General features: G+C 30.2%; 1 protein-coding gene and 1 long non-coding RNA gene across 4 annotated transcripts in view; one reads left to right on the top strand and one right to left on the bottom strand.

The window, feature by feature from the left end:
• LOC148273775 (BAR/IMD domain-containing adapter protein 2-like 1) overlaps positions 1 to 21,086 on the bottom strand; it is a 349,284-nt gene that overhangs the window by 261,048 nt on the left and 67,150 nt on the right. The window lies entirely within an intron of this gene.
• LOC148273777 (uncharacterized) lies at positions 16,834 to 18,999 on the top strand. The gene is made up of 2 exons (XR_015824473.1): positions 16,834 to 17,349; positions 17,872 to 18,999. It is a non-coding gene; the product is annotated as an uncharacterized LOC148273777 (long non-coding RNA).

Genomic DNA, 21,086 nt, shown 5'->3' with positions numbered 1-21,086 from the left:
ATGGAAGAGTTGAGGAAATGTGGATGTTCAAACATGGGCAGAATGGTGAATGTTACACAGTGTGTAAAGTGGCCACTTAAACCAGCCAATGACAGATCATCAGCCCTGTAAATGCTTAGACTTCCATATTCCCTTCTCAAAAAAATTTCCCTCTCTGTTGAAATGAATTTAAACAATTCATTTTTATTTAAATCTTTTTTTTAAATTTTGCACACATTTTCGAGAAATTTCTTCGCCCAATTAAATACTCTAATTTTAACCGCGAGTAAGAAAACATTTGTATATCTAATTTCCCGTAGTACTAAACTTCCTTATTAAACACGTTATCTTCATCCAATTTGTTTTTCCTGCCTGTCAATCGTTCTCAATAAACTTTCAATTATTTTCTACCAATTATTAACACTTTCAAACGTTTCTACCAAACTAAAAAATTCCAATTATCTATTTTTTAGTTCATTACTCTTACTACAATGATAATAATATACTTCTTATTTTAATACATATTCACTTGCACTTAAATGAGACAGCATCTTACTTTTGTTATTTGCGACAGGTAAAAAAACCTTGATTCATGTGAAAAAATGTTAACAAGTAGACAACTTCAAATCAGACAAGAAATCGACTTTCATTTGAATTCTTGTCTTGTGAAACTAGATGAGATATAATTTATGACATACAGGTATGAGAATTCGTTATATTTAATCAGAACAGTTTTATTGACATCAAGAATGTTTTATATGGCTAAAATACAAGATACTAGACAAGAATTTCAAACTTCAATACATAATTTGTGACAGCCTATTTATTTTCCCAGATTGGTACACATGTTCATTATAAATCTATAAACCTTTGACCATTTTGGGCGCGATTTGATTTCTGACACACAAACTAAAAAGACGCGTTTTGGTGTGATCGGCGAATAAGGCAGATCAGTATTATGGAAAATAGGATAAAAATTGGAGCATTAAATTACACGTTTCTTGAAAATGTAGCAAAATAATACCATAAAATATTTTAATAAAAACGAACTTTTAAATCGGGTTGTGTTCCCTTGGCTAGTGTTGCAGACTCACGGATCAGAGGTCCGAGGTTCAGACCCTACTCTACCCCAACTGGATTTTCATTTTCTAATAGTGAGTGATTTACAACTCGTAGAAAATGGTCTTCCACATGATAAAATTTTCAGCTCTGTTACTTGACAAAATTCAAGAGTTGAGGAAAATTGGTGAATAAAAAATAGGCAGAATGGTGAATTTTACACAGTGTGTAGAGTGGCCGGTCAAACCAGCCAAAGACAGATCATAGGCCCAGTAAATGCCGAAACTTCAATATTCTCTTCTTTAAAATGTTCTTCATCTCTGTTGTAATATATTAATAAAAATGGTTAGTTCATTTTGCATAAAACCTTACCGGCATATTTATATGTTTTATAACATATCGTTTTCATAGCACCAACTCAATAATGTATACGAGTAGGTATATGTCAGTTTGCAATTTACACCAATAAATTTATAACAGTCAATTGATTCATGATTTGTATATGAACTCATGGCAGGTGAGTCAACTAGCTGGCATATTTTATTTATCTTTTTATTTTTATTCATACGAATACATACATATTACAAAAAAAGGTGAAGTAAATATTAAAGGTGAAGTTAACTCCATGCTTATAATTTTTCATTTTTTGTTTATTTTTTTGTATCCAACACAGTCGTAGTTATAAACAATACATAAAGAATAAAAACAAACAAGACCAAATACGGGTTACATATAAGAACAAAAATATTAGCTAGGATGTGAGGATGTGGGATGGGAAAATCGGAAATGAAGACACACACATATTTATACACACACATCCATATATATAAATACATATATACATACATACATGCACATACACACTTTATTTTATGTGTGTATGTATGTAGGGATGTATGTTTAGAGGAAATTTATGTGATTAGTTTAATCCAAAAACCTTTTTTTCCTGGTTTTTACTAAACAAAAAATGGAAAAAAATCTTATTTAGTTTTAAATACAAACGTTTGATCATTTTATTACTTGGCTCTCTTCATCCGCAATGGGCTTATATTATCTTCTCGAAAAATTTGATTTTCTTTGTTTAAATAAAAATAAATCTGAAAATACCAAACAATTAATTACGTTTTTGAACTTGAAAACTTTCTAGTTCTAAGTATACGGCGCTTATAAGCCTGCCTTGTTATAACAACCAATAATAAATAAATTATAATGGACAGGTTGTAGCGGTCAAGAGCTTCTATACGAGTACTTAGTTTAAACAGGTTTCGATGCCGGAAGAGGAGAGAGTATCCAATTACTTGGCGGGCGTAAATAAAATATAATACAGGATAAACTTTATAATGAACGCAAGTGAAATAACTTCCCAATATGTGTTTTGTATTGTAAACATTAAAAGTACTAACTTTTTGGTGAAACATTCCAAAAACGCAAAATTTGCAAGTTAGTATTAAGTTTCCTGACGAAGAGATGGGTACGTCTTGAAACCGGTAAACATAGAAAAATCGGCAAATATTTTTATAATGTAAAAATATTTACATCCTTTTTTATTATTAGCATAACGTTATCATCATCATAATTTTTCCACCAAGTGGTACATAGGGCACTGAATATTGCATCGATCGATCATCTATTATGTGAAAGTAAAGTGATTTGTCTAGAATTATACGCTTTGGGTGTCAGACAAGGAACAATTACATATTGCTGTCAGCCATTTGTAATTTAAATTCTTCGCGTTGAACCTGCCAGAAATCGAGCAAGCATGGTAGGCGAACGCGCGTACCACTACATTCCAAGGTAGATCTCTCAATGAAGAAGTTCAGTGGTTTTTTTTTGCACCACAACAGGCCAGAAGGCCCAATTACAGTGGTGAATTACATTACAGTACACCCAGGTATGAGAAAAATCACATTTAATTTTTGTGCTCTCACCGGGAATCGAACCCGGAACCTTCCATCTGTGAGTCAAGCGTCTTGACCATTACACCACGGAGGCCGGCTTTTTAAAAAAAAATATTCCCAAATAGACTATCAAACTACGCCAGAATTTTTTTTATTATATTATAACGTATTGTATTATCAGCAGCATGATTTTTTGAGATTGTTATTTTGAAATTACTTCGCCTGAGACGTCACAAGTTGTAATCTGAGAGTTCTGTTTATTTGCGAATTGGATAACCGGTAACCGGAAATCTATCACAAATTTCTATCATTGGTTGATTCCTAAAAATTTGTGACGTAGTTTAAAGTAGTTCATTATTATTATTATTATTTTCGTACATTTTCAAGAAACTTCGCCGTACAATTAAATGCTCCAATTTTTACATTATTTTTTTATATCAAACTTTCTCATTCGATCGAGAGTATTCATTGAGTTGATAATACCAGTGCATGGTTCTGGTTCTATTTCACATACTTTCTGTATTCTTTAACACCTGGACAAGCACTATTTTGTTTATCAGACTTATGAAAACATTGGTAAGATTATTTAACCAAAAAAAATATCCATAAAATATTTATGGCCAGTTTGCAACAAAAAAAGTTAAGTTAAATATTGTTTATAGTTAAATGATAATGTCAACGCGTGTTTTTATTATGTTTCTTAATAAATGATTGATATTTTTTTCGTGCGAAATGTTCTGCAAAGGTTTAAAATATGCTTTTGAATTAGCTAAAATAGAGACGTTTCGCGCCCTGTGGGACAAACGGCACGTATGGCGTTTTGGTGCAAAACTTGAACGCAATGTAAGTTGGAATCGCAGTCGACGGCCATAACGTGTGACGTCAAAATGACGTGATGCCAACTGCGAGGCATTTGTGTGTGCTCATTTTAAACCCGAAAATTATAAATGAAAATTCGTGTTGAGAGTTATATCATTAGAATCGTGAAAATCGGGTCTTAATATATAATATATATTTAACGTTATTTCTGACTTGTGAAAACACACATTTTTTGCATTTTTGTCAGAATGAGCGAAATTGTTCTTTTTTCATGCAACCAATTTTGTTTTCTAGACTACCCTCCATTAAATTTAACTAAAGTAGCATTAAAAATAACTTAGTTTAAAAATGTTTAAAGTGATGTTTAAAGTTTAAAGAAATCTATGTTTTTTTTTTTAGTGTTACACAATTTTATTATTTTACAAGAACACTTCTACAGCTTTGGGAGAGCACTCTTTCTATCGACAGGTAATATAAAACTAATAGTACATACAGAATATCGTTCACGGTATCATTGTAGAATCTATACAAAAACAAACAAATTAATCAGTGATGAACTCTGAAGTAGGGTGTTTATTCTTTTTATCTAAGGTGTTAGCATATATATGGATAATTGTCTAAAGTGCATATACGGAAACATGATTAATGTGGGGAAGAATGTTAAGTGGAATTTATTTCTTAACATCAAGCATATAAGTAGACGATACAATAATTAACCTAAGATTTGGTTTGTAAAAAGACATCCAATAGGCTAAGAGGGTGATAACAGACGCGAGTCCATGTCTACGGGGGTAGCAAGTGGAGTAAGGGAGGTCCAGTATCATACTGCAAAGGTAACATTGTCAAAAAAGGAGATTTTATCTTACTTTCAAATTTAACACATTTTGGCCATTTTGACAAAAATGCAACAATTTTTTTGAATTTTTCTTACATAACTTTTTTTGGTGCAACTGGCCGTTAGATTCTTTATTTAATAATTAAACAATTATAAAAACCGTAAAGAAGTAAATTATTTGTTCTTTTCTTAAAACAATGATCGTTCGTATCAAATTGCTTTTTTCCGTATTGTGCTTAACAAGCGAATCGACGAGGCACGCATATAAAAATTAATTTAAGGTACAGTACACAGTAATTAAAATTGTTTTGATTTATCTTACAGTACAAGAGATTGATAAAAGTACTAACCTTGTTAATATCTACGTATATTTGTTGTAAATTGGTTTCTGGTGCGACGCGCGACGTCAAGTTCTCAGTTCAACTCACAAATGGGTCAAATAATTCAAACTCACCGTTTTTATTTAAATAAAACAATATTTAACAATTAAGAGGATATATGATGTCTCAGAATTGTAACAAATAGGTATTTAAACACAGTTTTTATGTCAATATCTCGCAGATTCCTTCCTGATATTGTGCGAAAAAGACAACTGCACGTCGGACTAATTATGCCTAACTAAAAACGACAAAATCGAAGTTTAGATATCTTGTTTACTGCACCCTAAAACTTAACAGATTCTGCTTTTTTTTTTAGAAAGAGAATCAGAATGAAATTTTTTGGGTCTGATCAAGATATTCTGCGATAAGTGTACAAATGCAGTGCCCTGGGCACCATTTGGTGTGAAAAGGAGATGATGAATTTAATGTTGCACTACTAATGGGTGAGATTGGCCCTGGCAACAAGCAAACGTCTTGGCTGTGCAATATAAGAGGTGGACTGGAATAATTTGTGTAGAGGAGTTGTTCAGGGCTGCGCAAGACTGAATCCGTTTAAGAAGTGATTGCCGACAAAAATAAAAACAATGTTTCACCGATGAAAAATATAGTTATTTGTGTGAAATAGAACCAGAACCGAGTTGTGGACCCGTGGCAAGTGTTGCTGACTCATGGAGCAGACGGCCGAGGTTCAAACACCCCCCTACCCCAAATGATTACCATTTTTTTTATTGAGTTATGTGCAACTAGTTTAAAGTGGCCCAAAATTAAAATATTTGGGTATTTTATAAGAACAAAAATATTATTTTTTTTAATGTAAAAGTAAAATTTTAAAAAACCCTGTACAAGTGTTCAAACATTATAAAGCTTTTTAATTTTGCGAATTTTTTCCTAAGGCTAAAATCAAAATTTTTAAATGTCAAAAAAAATTTTATTCGTTCAGTCTCAAAATTAGCCTTTTACACTCCTTGCTACTATACTCGTCACACATCTAGCTGTTTTTTCCATGTACCATTCGTTCGTACAAACTTTGCCCAGAACTCTCTACTTGTGCGCTCCACTAGAGAGTATAATTTAAACGTTCATCCTATTGACCCGTTCAATTGTAAAAAAATGACTTTCAAAATGCGAGCTCTAAAATTAATACTTATGCTAGTCCTTTAGGTCTTTGTTAATGTTTCAAATAGTTTATGTTCGTTTACTCTACTTTAACAATTATTCTTACAATATATTAATTTAATTTAATTTAAAAATATAAAAAATCAAAGAAAAAATTATATTAATTCACATAAATACATACTCTCACCCTCACTTTTACACCTTCTCTCTCACACACACGCACAAATTCTGCTGTATTACTGTTAATATCCGAAATAAAATAATGTAAAAAAAAAATTATAAAATCATAACAAGTGTTGTAGCTATGATACATTGTGTTTGCATTTACTTACAAAATAATTCCCACATTTTATTAATAATAACCTCTGAGATGCCTTTTATATTGAACGTTGTAATTTAAAGATTACGATCTTTTTTTATTACCAAAGTGCTTAAATAATAAACGATGAAGAAAATTCAAATTAACTTTCTCTGTAACCTAAATTATGCAAATTCTGTATAATGTCTTCCTCTACTCGTGTCTAGGCACGTTGATCTTGCAAAAACAGTTTGCAAATAATTGAAATTGAGTATTATAAACTATTTAGCATAAAACAGCGTTTATCAGTAATATTCCTGGCCGATTATCTTTCTTCCACTTCCTTTCCTTGACATATCCTTATGATATCTACCTTCCATAAAGATAAAAGAAATATAGAAAAATATAACATAGTGGTTCAAGAATGCTGTCACTCGTCGAATTACGGAAGTTGCATACGACCTTAGCCGTCTCCGTTATAATACAATATATTAATAGAAAATAAAAAAATATTTCAACAAGTGTCCTGACGAAGAGATGAGTACGTATTGAAACCGGTAGACAAAGAAAAACTGAATCGATTTAAACATTTAACTACAAAGTTAATGTTTTAAATATTACTTTATTTTTTGACAATTTTAAACACAAGTATATACATACATACGCACATATTTCATTCGGAATATCCAAATGTATGTAAAAAATTATTTAATTTAACCAATTGAGGACATTACCTATCAAAACATTCTTCATAAAATTATGATGTTTACGTCTGTTCTTATTATATACATTTGAACGACGGTTATTATTGCATAATATTATGTGTCATTATATTTACAGTGGATTTTTTTAATTGGCTTTAGTATTGTTAAGATTTTTCTAATTATTTTGTTTAAGTAATAGCTGTAAAAATCCCAAATAAAATAAAATAAAATAAAATAACTAATAATTGAATTCGTTTAATTTTCACACGTTTATTCCCATATTTATATGGAGTTATGATTGACAACCCACGCTTTCACTAGTACAAAACATAATAATTTATTTAGTCTTCTTGCACGAAACCCGGTCTCTAATAAAGATATAAATAAAAGTGGAAAACCTAAATAAACTATTTTTTATAATTATATAATAATTCAAACGTGTTGCAACCGACCCTAAAACCAAAAAAAAAACTACAAATCTCCTAGTCCGACGTGTAAACTGAGGACTGACCTCAAGTAAATGGGACACACAGCCAGGAGAAAGAAGAAGATATATTAAATAACATAAATAATTTATTTTTTTGGATGTTATAAAAACTGTATTTTGTTTATATTTCTAAATATTTCATATGCCAGTCTTGTTTATGAACTACTACTACCATCACGCCATTTCCCCGTAGGGATAGGCAGAGAGAATGGACCGCCACACACGTCTATCCTGGCATACATTCCTAGCTTCTTCCACATTCATACATCTTGTCATACATGCTCTTCGGTTCTGTCTGCTCTTGACATGACCAGACTTAAGATTTTGGTTTATCTGATCATGCCACGTCTTCCGTGGTCATCCTCGTCTCACGTTGCCGTTTATTTTCGCCATACGTACTTGTTTTACCATTATTTCATCGTTCATTCGTTCTACGTGACCAAACCATCTCAGAGACCCTCTCTTAATCTTATCAATTATACTTGACTCAGATTTCCAATCTCGTCTGATTTCAACATTCGTGAGCCTATCATACATTGATTTACCACACATTTGTCTAAGAGATCGCATTTCAACCGCGTTCACTCGGCTTTCATCCTTCCTCTGCCAGTTCCATGTTTCACTTCCATACATAAGTGTTGGGACTAAAACTTCATTAAACGTTCATGAAAGGTTAACAAAAACTAAACATATATTGTAGGTATCATTTTATTTATTTATTTATTTTATTGACATAAACGGCAAATCTGCCTTTATAAAAAATTATAATACCAATATATTTGGCTTACCATTTTTTTTTTAAAACATAAATTACTTTTTACCCAATATTTATAAAAAAAATAAATTAAAAGTTCAATTCAATTAATTGTAATCTGTATATTTTATGAGTAGGTACTGGGTTTACAGGGAACCTAATATGATGACGTGAAGTAAATGTAAAGGGCTGATTAAGCTTTAACGCGTAGTATGTTGGATCCATCCAGCGGGATCAAGATTAATAAATATTCGTTTGATAAAACAAGATCTGACATGCATATCTAAGAGATAAAAAAACGCTCGAATAAGGAATATAAAAGCCTAGATTTTTCCAAGGATTATGACATATTATTACTGGCTGATTTGATTGATCGACCAATGAAATAAGTTTTTCGTATGAACAAATAAATGGAGGGATGAGGGTTTTCAATTATTATGGCTCTAAATAATTTTTTTTGCGTTTCATCATATTTTTATGTTAAATTAAATATTTGCTTTGTATTCATGCTGCAGTGGCGATTTTTGATTTATTATATAGGTAATCTACAAAAAAATATCATTAATTTGTAACGCGGTTCTATGAAAATTAACTCAGGCAACAATTATTATTTACCACGCGATATTCTACACTATTTTATTTATTTTGTTATTAGGTAAACAAACAGTTTGTACACATATATTGCCAATTTCTTTGTATATTAGTGTAAGAAACTCATGCACACACCAAAAAAATTGTTCGCACTTAATACAATAATTTAAATTATGTTTAATATAATAAATGTAAATGAAACGAACTGAAAAAATATGTATATAATAAAATTAATAAAGTTAAATATCTGCTTCTTTCAAAATGTCTATATTTTTTTACCTAAATTTACATCCATTGTCACAAAAGATATCAGCCTCTATTTTTATACAATGTTTAAAAGTTTATTAAAAAATACCACAATGACATTCGGCAGATATATCCATTATGATTTAAATGTCAACACTGAGCACTGGCTGGGTTTTTTAAAATGAATAATGCCAAAAATGGCCACTTCGAACGCCACATGTCCTATGTGATACATTATATGTCAACGGTATCCAATCAAAGAAAAATGGTCCTTCGGAAATAATGTTCAAAATACTAGTTTCCAAATAGAGAATCTTATAATAATATTTGTAATCTGCAAGCTTGTTTTAGTAGTAAAAAACCTGACTGAGTTAAAGATGTAGAATAAAATGTACTTTTTTGTATGGAGAAATAAGCTGAGGTAATCGGCTGGTTTCATCATTTACTGAAAACGGGCTGGGCGCTGGGCGCACTTCATTAATTATTTTTTGTAGTGAGATATAAATGGTGGTGGCGATTTATAATAAATAGTAATTATTTTATTTATTTTCCCATAAACAAGGTTACCATAAAACATTGATATTGGCAGTCAAATATAATGGTAAGCTGTGCATAATCGCTTATTTGGACGATTCGCTCCTGCCATGCTGTGGACAAAATTTTAAAATAATTTCCTGTCTGGGGCCTTAATTTCAACGGGAAATTTTTTTCAGTACTTCATAACAGCGTGAATTAATAATTATATAAGATCTGTATTTCTGAAGTGTACTTATACGACCTAATTAAATTTTAAACAATTGACAAAAAACGGTTTTCGGGGTCAAAATATTTATTTTTTAAATATTTATTTGATAACTATAATCTATTTGTCAAAATTATGTTTGTTAAATTTGTTAAATTGTTAAATTTCCATTTGCAGTAAATTGTTAATAATATAAGTGTAAAATTACAAATATTTTGTGTAAACATAATTAATAATAACATTATTCCTCTCTAATACAGTAAAAACTCGTGTTTTGCGAGGGAGTTCGTTTTACATTAATTTGTATCAATTGTACTTGTATCAATCAAATTCTATTTTATTTTGAATCTTGAAATAGGGCACACATATTTTTTTATGTGTGCTCTAATAATAACGATATAAGTATATTCAATTTATTTACATTTAATTTTTACTATCTAAAACAGGGTTCTCAAAATTGGAGATCATATTCTAAAATATACATAATTTTTAACTGTATAGAGTTCAATATAGGATGAGTCTCGTCTGTTTTTTTAATTTAGTTTAAATTTTTTGATATTTTTTGGAAGCGAAACAGGGAATAAAGTATATTTGAAAGCGACTTATGTGGAACAAGTGGCCTATAAAAAAAGTGTAATGGAGAATGTCGCAGTCAAAGTCATGAATGTTTTTTTTTATTAATTATTTTCGTTTTCCAATTAATTATCTAAAAAAGTTCACCTGTTTTAACACGCGACAGGAAATTTATAAATAATTAGTCGATTTTAAATAAATACAAATGGCTATTGGAAAAATCCGAAATAAGTTTAGTTTGTAACTAACACACACTTTAAAGCTAATTTTTTGGGCTGCATTGAATGAAATTAGTTTCTTTACTTTAAAATATTATCTAGACGAAATACGTGGCATTACTAACTCACTTTTTTCAAAGTATTAGAATAAGTGCACTTTGGATTTATACGTAGGCCTCATATTTAGTAATGTTTGTAACCCACGAAGTCTAAAGACTTTTCGGTTGACAATTTGTTTATAAAAAGGTTTATTTTACACACATTCATATTAAATACATGTCACCGCTAAATTGTAAAATCAGCTACTTATCAGAGCATCTAAGATGTTTATTAAATGCCGGCATACACTTGAGAATGGCTAGGCCGTTCGTTGAATGATTTAAGATAACTAATCGTTCAACGTGTTGACTGGTTGAAAAATAGCCTTTGTAAACGACCTAACCAAAAGCCACCTGGTTAGGTTAGGATAGGTTGGGTAAAGTTTAAATTTAAAAATTTATTTTTCCCTTAATTTATTAGGTTAGGTTTAGGATTAATTATAAATTTAAGTTAAGGATTAAGTTTTAAAAAAAACCTAACCCAATCTATCTAAATCTAACCTAACTTCACAAAGCGAAATAATTTTTAAAATAACTCAATTCTTATTTAAAGCATAGAGACTAAGTGACGTTAAACGTTCTTCTGCCGAACGGCCTAGTCATTAAGTTGAATGCCAGCATTTAAAACAGCCAAGCCGTTTAGTGGAGTCGCTGATTGAACTATTTGGCGGCGACATGGCTACATACAAAATATGTTTTTTAATCACCTTTTAACATATTTACCATAAAGTACTGAGTTGGTATTTAAGATAGTTAACATGATTAGTTTTCTTCAACTATCTATAAAATAAGTGTTTTTTTAGTGCAAAAATGTGTATGTTTGTTAAAAAAATTTGCAAGTCTTCGTCAGCAACCTGTTATAAAAGATGATTAGAAAAAAAAAAAAAATTCAAACAGAAAATTCGCTTTTAATTTTGAACAATAATGAAAGAAAATTATTTTATACTCCCATCGTAATCGGGGCCTAATTAAATTTGATTTTGTGTTTATGTGAGTGTCGTTAGTAATCTCTCAATGTTTCAAAATAAATAAAATTGATAAATTACATCAACTGAGAAAAAAATAATAATTCAATGCTAGTATTTTACAAAAGAAAAGGAAAGAGAAAACGAAAGGAGCTAAAGAAACAAATCCGGAATCGTTCTTTCAAACGTGATTTAAGTAAAAAAAAATGTTTGCATTAATAATCTCAACACTGTAATATTGAAAATTCCAAAGATGCCCATTAGACGGAGAAAGCGCTAATTGGTTAAATAAATAAGTGGGAGTGAACCAAGTATTTCAGTTCGTAGCAACAAAGAAGAAAATATTTTTGGGAAGCGACTGTAGGTGTCTTGGCATTTACAGGGCTAATGACCTGTCGTTGGCAGTTTTAAGTAACCACAATACACACTGTATGACATTTACCATTCTGCTTATGTTTAAAAATCAACATTTCCTCAACATTCTTGTTTTGTTTACTCAACTCAATTCAACTCTACATTGAAATGGCATGCATGGAAACACGATATTTATTCAAAACAGAGATGAATTATTAAAGGGAAAGAAGTTTTCATGTCTGGAGTTAAACGCAAGACCTCTTGCACGATAGGCAAACGCGTTAATCACTACACAACGAAGTGAACAACAGTAAGTTATTTACTTGTTGAAAATAGTATCTAAAATTGAAATCTTCCGGTAAACTATAAAAACGAAAAATATTATTTTTTTAAACATATATGTACGTGACTGGATTATCATTTAAGCTTGAATATATATTCCAAATGTATTGCAACAGAGAGGGAAAACATTTTTGAGATGGAAATAAGTACGTCTAGGCATTAATTTACAAGGCTTATGACCTGTCATTTTTTCATAAAAATATATATGTAAAACGAAAACACATTATAGAATTTATACAATGGACTCAATTTGTTTGTAGAAATAAATATATAAAATGGGTCTCAATTATATTACAAGGATTACTTTTATTAGAATATATATATTTGGGGTATGTGAGGGTGAGTGTTTATGTGTATGAGTGTATGAGTATTGTATGTATGTGACAATGTGTAGTGAATATACATAGACTTATAGAACAATGATTATCCAAAAGTATCTGTTTTTTTTCAAACCTAAATAAGAAAACATTTTCTGGTTGAAGTGGCCATTTTGGCCACACTGGATAACATTTACCATTCTGCCTATGTTTAAATATACACATTTTATCAACTGTTCTGTCTGTCGACCTTTGTTAAAACGGCCTTCCTCCGTGGTATAGTGGTCAAGATGCTTGATTCACACACGTAAGGCTCCGGGTTCGATTCCCGGTGAGAACAAAAAAATTCAATGTGATTTTTCTCAAGTCTGGGTGTTCTGCGATGTAATTCACCACTGTAATTGGGCCTCCTGGCCTGTTGCGGTGCAAAAATAAAATAAAAAGAGCTGAAACCTTTGAAAATGTTGGTGAGATTCACATGGCTAAATGATTTTACATACTAGGCAACGCCTGAAAACAACAGTTTTTCGTTTTTTTTTATACTTATTTTTATTTTATTTTATTTTATTTGAGAAATCAACAGTCTTACATACATATTTATAGTAAACACACAGATAAAGTGTATAAACCCAGAACTAATAACAGTTTCCACAAAGTATACAAAGTTAGTAAAGAAAATATATTACATAAATATATATAAGTTTATACATGTAAAAATGTTATTTTCACTGACTCTTAAATATTTTTCAATAAGAAAAGAATTTTTTATATTTTTTTAAGAACAGTAAGTTATTGTAAATTGGGCGGGATTAGGACAAGAATGCTTGAAGATAGGATAAGGAACGGAAGGAAGATGTACATATTTATTATTATAAAGTCTACTAAGTTACATAATGCAGTACTAGTTGAATCAAGTTTAGCCATGTTCCCTTAAAAAAAAAATTCTTTCTCTGTTGCAACATATTTAGATCTTTATAATTCCCCAGGGAGGATATCCAGCCTGTCCACAAACATTTGTACAGACTCAAAACATTCAAGCTTAACTTGTTTTCAGAAATAAATTAAATTAAATGAAATCGTACTTTCACGTTAACGTTAGATCTTTGTAGGGGATTTGTAATAATTATAAAACAGAAAACCAACAACTCGCAAAAAATAAGAAATTTTCTTCCTCCACGCCATTGCTTTTTAATGATATTTTTGTATTATAAATAACGAGAAAGTTGTTACATTTCACATAAATGTGACTTTATGGTAAGCGTATGTTGCCTTTTAGTCTTGTCTGTTATGTGGGCTGGTTCTATGTAGGTACTTAACTTAACTAAGTATACTCGGCATTAAACTTGTTTATTGCCCATAAAATCCAGAATTTCGTTTGTCAAAGCCGCAGACGCTGAAATAGTCATATTTTGATCAGATTCAAAAGGTGAAATGGCTGTTTTTGGGAATTTATTGCGAGTTTATTATACCTCTTCAAATACATGGATGAACGATAATGTTTATCGATTGCGTTAGAAGACTTGTATCGATAAATCGACGGTTTATTGAATCCGTGTAAATAAGGCGGAAAATGTAATAATACTTAATGTATCCTGTGAAATATAATTCTTTTATTGAGTGTATTTTTTTTCACAAATGTTTTTTTATTTATTCAAATATTAATCGTCTGATATAGGGACGTATTATCTTAACGATTGTATACTATATTGAGACTGACCGAACCTTTGGTTTCGGTCAGTTTCGGCAATAAAACGAGTTTGGCTGCGGTTGCAGTTTCGGTTTCGACTTAAAATAGGGATATATCACATACTACGAATACTTTTAAAAATATATGAAACGGATTTAGAAAAAAATATTTTACTATAAAAATCAATATGGATATTGTGGAGAAATGTTTTATTTTATAACTTAAAAAAATAAATAACATATCACTAGAAAAACGCGACATGTTATCTGTTCTTCACTTTTGTTTTAATTCCTTTCTCTTGTATTTTTAACATGTATAATTGTTTAGTATTAATATTTATATACAGGTTGTCACATTCGAGACCACGATGATCAGTATGGGCAAGAAGACATATTGGCACAAAAAATAAAATATCAAAAAAAGCAAATGGTTGCTTACTTCTGCAGGAGTAAAACGAGGAGGGGGAAGGGGGGACTCTGATACTGCGCTGCGCTCCCCTCACTTCTCTCCTGCAGAAGTAAGCAACCATTTGTTTTTTCTAATATTTTATTTATTTAAATTTTCTTTGTTCTAAATACTTTTTTAAATATGCTAATGTGTCTTCTTGCCCAAACTGATCATCATGGTTTTGGACCTTAGAGGGTTTAAATAACACTTGTATACTGTAATGTTAACTTTTTAATATTCCTTTTAAAGTCCTTTTTTTACTTTTTTGTTGTTTTTTTCCTCTTTTTTAAAACTGCTGTTTTATTAAATTGACCGTTTTCTTTTCGTTATATTTATTTATTTTATATTTTTATAAATACTATTTACTATTGTATACTTTTTTCGATGTTTTGTTCTTTTTTAATATTATGCTATTTTTGTTTTATTTTTTTTCACTGGTTTTATTGCAATTATGTTAAAAATTGGAATGGAACCATAAATAAATGAATAAAAAATAAATAAAATGCTTTTTATTGACAATTGTTTCGTCAAGATTTGTGACGATGTTCTAAAAAAATTCCAACAGTCTGGAAAAAAGTTGTAAATTATTATGAATCGTGACGTATTAGGGGCGTGGCCAAAGCAATGACCGTTTTTGCGGAAATTTAAAATTATAAATTTAAAAAGTAGTAAAAAAACGTTTTTTGCTCGACAGTATTTTATAGACCCTTATAACTTTAAAAATGTTTTTAAAAAATTACATTTCCTTATTGGCTCAGCCGAAACCTGCGGTGACTCGTGTCTCGGTTTCCGTATTCCCTTCTAAAAAATGTTTTCCCTCTCCGTTGTAACAAATGTAGATCTTAATAACTCCCTAGGAAGGAAATATTTCCTGTCTTTAAACATTTGGACTCAACATTGTTACAATAAAAAATATTACCAAACCTAACAATATTAAAAAACACGTAAGAGGAAGTGAAAAATGTCGACATTAAATTATTTTTGTCGTGTATTTTGTGTAATTACTAATATTATTCGAATTGACTTCCTTGAATATGAACAAGTTTCAGTATTTGAATATGAATAAAAGAACTTAAAGATAATGGGCCTTACTTATAAATCGGGTATAAAGTTTAGCTTGAAAATAGTGGTAGAATAATGATGGTTTAGCAAAAAGTATTTCTTATAAACCTCGCATAGAGTTAAACTCGGTTTTAATCTGAGATAGCGACCGTAGAAACTTTTAACTGTACATTATGTTGTCTAACGTTGGAATAAGCAAGCGAACTGTCAAAAGTCATATTTTTCGCTAATCAAAATGGATGGTTTATGAGTTTTTTTTTTTCAATTTCAAACAATTTCGAAGTCCTGTGACCTTCTCAATGCGATTCAAGTGATTTTTAATTATTTGTTTCAATAATATCTGAAATTTTATATGTTTGTATGTGTTTAAATTAACTGTGATAAAAAAAGATACACGAAACTATATAATTCGTTTTTACCTTCTCCTCTTCTTCCTAATTTTAATTTCTTTTTCTGACGGTTTTCTCCATGTTTTCAATTACACTGACAGTAGTCTCAATTAGACTTTGACGTTTGTTTGTGTTGTTATAAAAGTTACTGCGCACGCGCATACATCAGTGTTGACTGTTTAAAAAAATTAAGCACGAAATAACCTGCGAATTGTTATATTAAGTAATAAATATTTTTATAAGTAATCTTTTTTTATATCGGTTATAAATAGTTTAACCGGGTATAGTTATTTCTTAATATAAACCCGGTATAAGGAAATCTAATAAGTACGGCCCTATATTTTATTGCATATTTTTGTATTTTTTTATATGGAATCAACAAATTGGAATTATTATCGTGAATAATAATTATATTTCAATTTTGATCTTTCTGGGACTTGGACCCGAAGTCATCTACGAATATCTAAAATATGTTTTTTTTCTTATTTTCCACATCAAGTTAACATCATCAGCACTTTCACCTCTTCACGTCAACCGCGCATTCCTAAGTCACACTGAATAAAGTCAAAAATCGACATCAACGACCTTCCAGGACGGCCGGGGCGGAAGCCTGCAGGTGTGAATGAGGAAGTTCAGAGTCTTTTTTTATTTTTTTATTTGTTAATAGAATATTAAAATGAGCCAAATTTTGTTTTTTTTTTATTTTTAGATTTTTTGAAGTTTTGTATTTCTAAAATAACTCCGCATGTGGCGTCAAAGGTCGTTCTATGACAGTTCTTCCGATTGGTTCATTTACGGTGACTAAACCGGATATCCTTTAAAGTTCTCATATGATTAGATGGTTCATATGAACCAGTGACGTTATTCAAAGTAGTGCGATTTTATAAAAAAAAAAAAAAAATTCTTACATTTTTGAGAAATTTTACCGGACTATTTAATGCTTTAATTTTTACCGCGCGCAAGAAAATATTTTTTTAATCCAATTTCCCGTAGGGATGAAGTTCCTCATTGGTTTAAATCTCTTTTTAGACATCTGCAGCAAGTGTCCAAGCCAGGTACACCGCTGCGGACAATTGTTTGCCCGTAAGAAATAAATATAAATCTTTTTTTGTACAAACAAAATCAAATAATAAATAAAAAATAAATTTCTTCAAGCGAGTAAAATCAGTCGGTTTAATGCATTTTAATGTTGGAAAGTTTTGTAATAAAAAAACATTAGCAATAATTTTGAATTATGAAATAATTAAAGAACTTTTTTAACCTTTTTTTACATTTTTTATTTGTTTATAAACTATTAAACTACCCGAAAAAATCTTTTACTTTAACGTATCGTATTTTTGGAGCTATAATTTTTTTAAAGGTTTGTATTTTTGAAATTACTCCGCGTGAGCTGTCTTAAGTTTCCTCCCCCTTCTTCACGCCGAGTCCTGCTTATTGGTCAATTGACTTACCGTAAACCGGAAATCTATTATAACTCTCTTATTATTTTTATTAATGCTTCATTAAGTTAGTTCATTACATCTTAAAAACAACTTATTGGTTGATTCAGATGAATTAGTTACGTCGTTCAAAGTAGTTCGTTTTTATTCAAATCTTTTTTATTATTTAATTTCCGGTAGAACTAAACTTCCTTATTTTAAACTTCTACTTTTCTTGATTCATCCTCTACCACTCCTCGTTGTTTTACATATTTTCCCTTCCCAATAGATACTTGTTTTGTCGATATATTTTTTTTGGTTTTATCGAGAATATCTTATTTTTTATATTGTTTAAAGCATCGCCATATTTTGTAAAATTTAAGTGAATAAAAATAATAAGCTGGCGGGCCATAATAATAATGATTTTTTATTTTCTGATATTTCTTAGTAATATAACATGCAAGTCTGTTAGTATTTCAAATAAAATAAAATAATTTCAAAAAAGTTTTGATTTTCTTTATCTCGAATAGTTTGAAATTATTTAATTACACGAATATCACCCGCATAAATAAATGTTTCCGGTCTTTAACTTCACAAACATCAACATATGAAGGATTTGAAGGGATAAATATGTTTAAATATAGGCGGAATGGTGAATGTTGCACAATGTGTAAAGTGGCCGCTTAAACCAGCAAATCACAGGTCATTAGCCCTGTATATGCCTAGACTACTATATTACCGTCTCGGAAATTGAACAAACTCAAAATATTGTTTTCAAATATTTTGGTTTAAAATTATATTAATCTGAATAAGATAGTTCGATTTGAACGAAATTGAAAACGAATTTTCAGATAATCGATTTGATTCATAATTAGAAAGTAAAGGAACATATCATTCGGCGCAAAAATTTCCGTTACAATGGAAGCAAGTAACTGAATTACGCTAAGCTCTAATTTAAATTCAGATACCTACTTTTTACAGCTATAAAATAAATTGATTTAGATATTATGCAACCGGTTAGTAAATACATTGTAAATCGAATAACAAAAAGTCTTCTACAATAGCTACATCTAATACATTACTTTTATTTTTTCTTTTTTCTCTGCTGCATTTATGTTTTTATACTTTAAAACTACTTTTAATTACTTTTTTGTATAAAATCTATATATAGTTGCTCTTACTATAATGTGTCTTTAATTTTGAAGATGTTTTTTAAAATTTACTTAAATTTATTGTCTTATATTATTTCATTTTAAGATATAATTAAGGGTGTATATTTATGTTTTTCACTCTTCATTTTAATTACTTTTACAAATTTTTTTTCTTCATTTTTAATATTATTTCCATTTGTAAATACTAAGTACAAACTTTTAAATAACTTTGTTTACATTAATTTTAATTTTTAAACAACTTCCATTTATGTTTTTTTTCCCTTCTCTTTTTTGTACTTTCATAACCTTACATAATATAATCATTATATAATATGGAAACGTCACTGGTCCATTAGAGCTAAGTCTAACTGTGTAAAATATAAAACTTTGTAACCGTACTGTATATTTCCTGAATAAAAGATTTTTTTTTTTTTAAATAGCGATTTTTTTGCTGCAAAAAAAATATTTATGTGTTGCAATTTAATATTTCAAATAAACGGCTTTACTTTATATTTTAAACGTTTAACTATATTTACATAACAAAGGATGCCTCCTGAGAGCCCAAACCATGCTTGCTTACTTTTAAAAAAAATATTAGCGTTCTAACTATCAAAATATTACAATTTTCTGGGCCATTTTCTTATAGTTTTAAATACCCGTATTAAGAAATGCGATAGTTGTGGTATAGCAGGATTCCAACCTCTGACCTACCGACTCTGAGACCACAACATTACCTTAGACGCACGACTCGTCCTTTGTTTGGTATCGGTTTCTTTATTCCTGGACGTCTACTGCAAACAGCGATTATAAAGATATACTACCGACCCCCCCCCCCCTTCAAGCTTTGGGTAGGTACATAGATATAAAATAAGGGGAAGCGTACGTCACGGTACACATATCTACGCTCTAAAATGACATAGCTTCAGTATGACGACATAGTTGAAAATAAAAGTCTCCCGACCGACTATAAAGGTACACTACAGATACCAATTTATTAAAAATTTTAATCGTTCTGAGGTTGGCACTTTTTTTCTTAAAAGCCTATTAAAAATATGTGAGAGAAATAAGTAAATTTTAAATTCGAATTAAATTCCGACTTAACTGTCACTTTAGTAAAACGAACACCTAGATGTGAAAATAATGTCGCTAGATTTTAGCCTATTAACAAATAAGAGTATCTAGGCGTCAGAATGTTACCACTCTAAAAAAATAATTTAGTTATTATATTTTTTTCTTCTGTTTTAGTATCTTTCCGAGTCTATGTATCGAGACGTTAAAAGAGCCGGCTTTGTAGTCGATCGGTACATTTATACAGACGATCGTTAAGCTTACCGTCTAGGTGATTTCCAAAAGCCATACAAAATTCACGTTCAAGCAAACATTTTTTGCTGGAATTTGGATTTATTGGAGTTTATAATCGCTTTGAAGTAAGCACCTTTTATTACTGAAGCCTATTTAAACTATAACTATTGTACTCCAGCCAACCATCATAGTTTGTGTTTACCAACGCTGCGTCTACTTGGAACTTTGTGTGAAGTATCTTATTGGGGACTCTTTCTTCACTCATTTTTCCCACATGCCCTGCATATATCACAGCCCACCTATTTTAATAAATTGCTTTATGTTGGGCTCATTGTAAATATTGCAGTATACATAATAATATTTTCGTTGAACCGTATTCACCAAATTCCGTTTTCCTGCACAACTCCGTAATATCTTTCTTAGTATTTTTGTCTCAAACGCAAGGAGAGATGTCTCATCTTTTTTATCAATCCGAACACTTAGAGCCATACGTGAGTATAGCGCGCAATAAACGCCATGGAACACAAATAAATACGTATAAATATAATAAAATTATTAGAGTAGGCCGTATTGCATAATGAAAATCGTTTATTTAATAACAACGTTAACTTGTCCGTTTAATTTTCCGACAAACGGTGTATTATGAAAGTTTATATACGAGTACTTGCTATAAATACGTACAAAGGTTTAATCATGCGGCCCACATTGGGAGGCATAATTTACTATCGTAGGTATGTAATTTTAATTGCGCCGTGTTAATTCCCACATAGTGTCGTCGGCGAATAGTCTTTTTGGATTTACTGTGAAATTGTGGGAGAGTTTTGAAACGTAAGCGCCCAAAAATATTTTGTATGT

The sequence above is a fragment of the Micrasema longulum genome, unplaced genomic scaffold, assembly GCF_059751315.1.
Source record: "Micrasema longulum isolate JH-2025_06_02 unplaced genomic scaffold, ASM5975131v1 h1tg001837l, whole genome shotgun sequence".
Taxonomy (NCBI): domain Eukaryota; kingdom Metazoa; phylum Arthropoda; class Insecta; order Trichoptera; family Brachycentridae; genus Micrasema; species Micrasema longulum.
The sequence above is the reverse complement of the archived record's forward strand: the minus strand, read 5'-3'. Positions and strand labels throughout refer to the sequence as shown.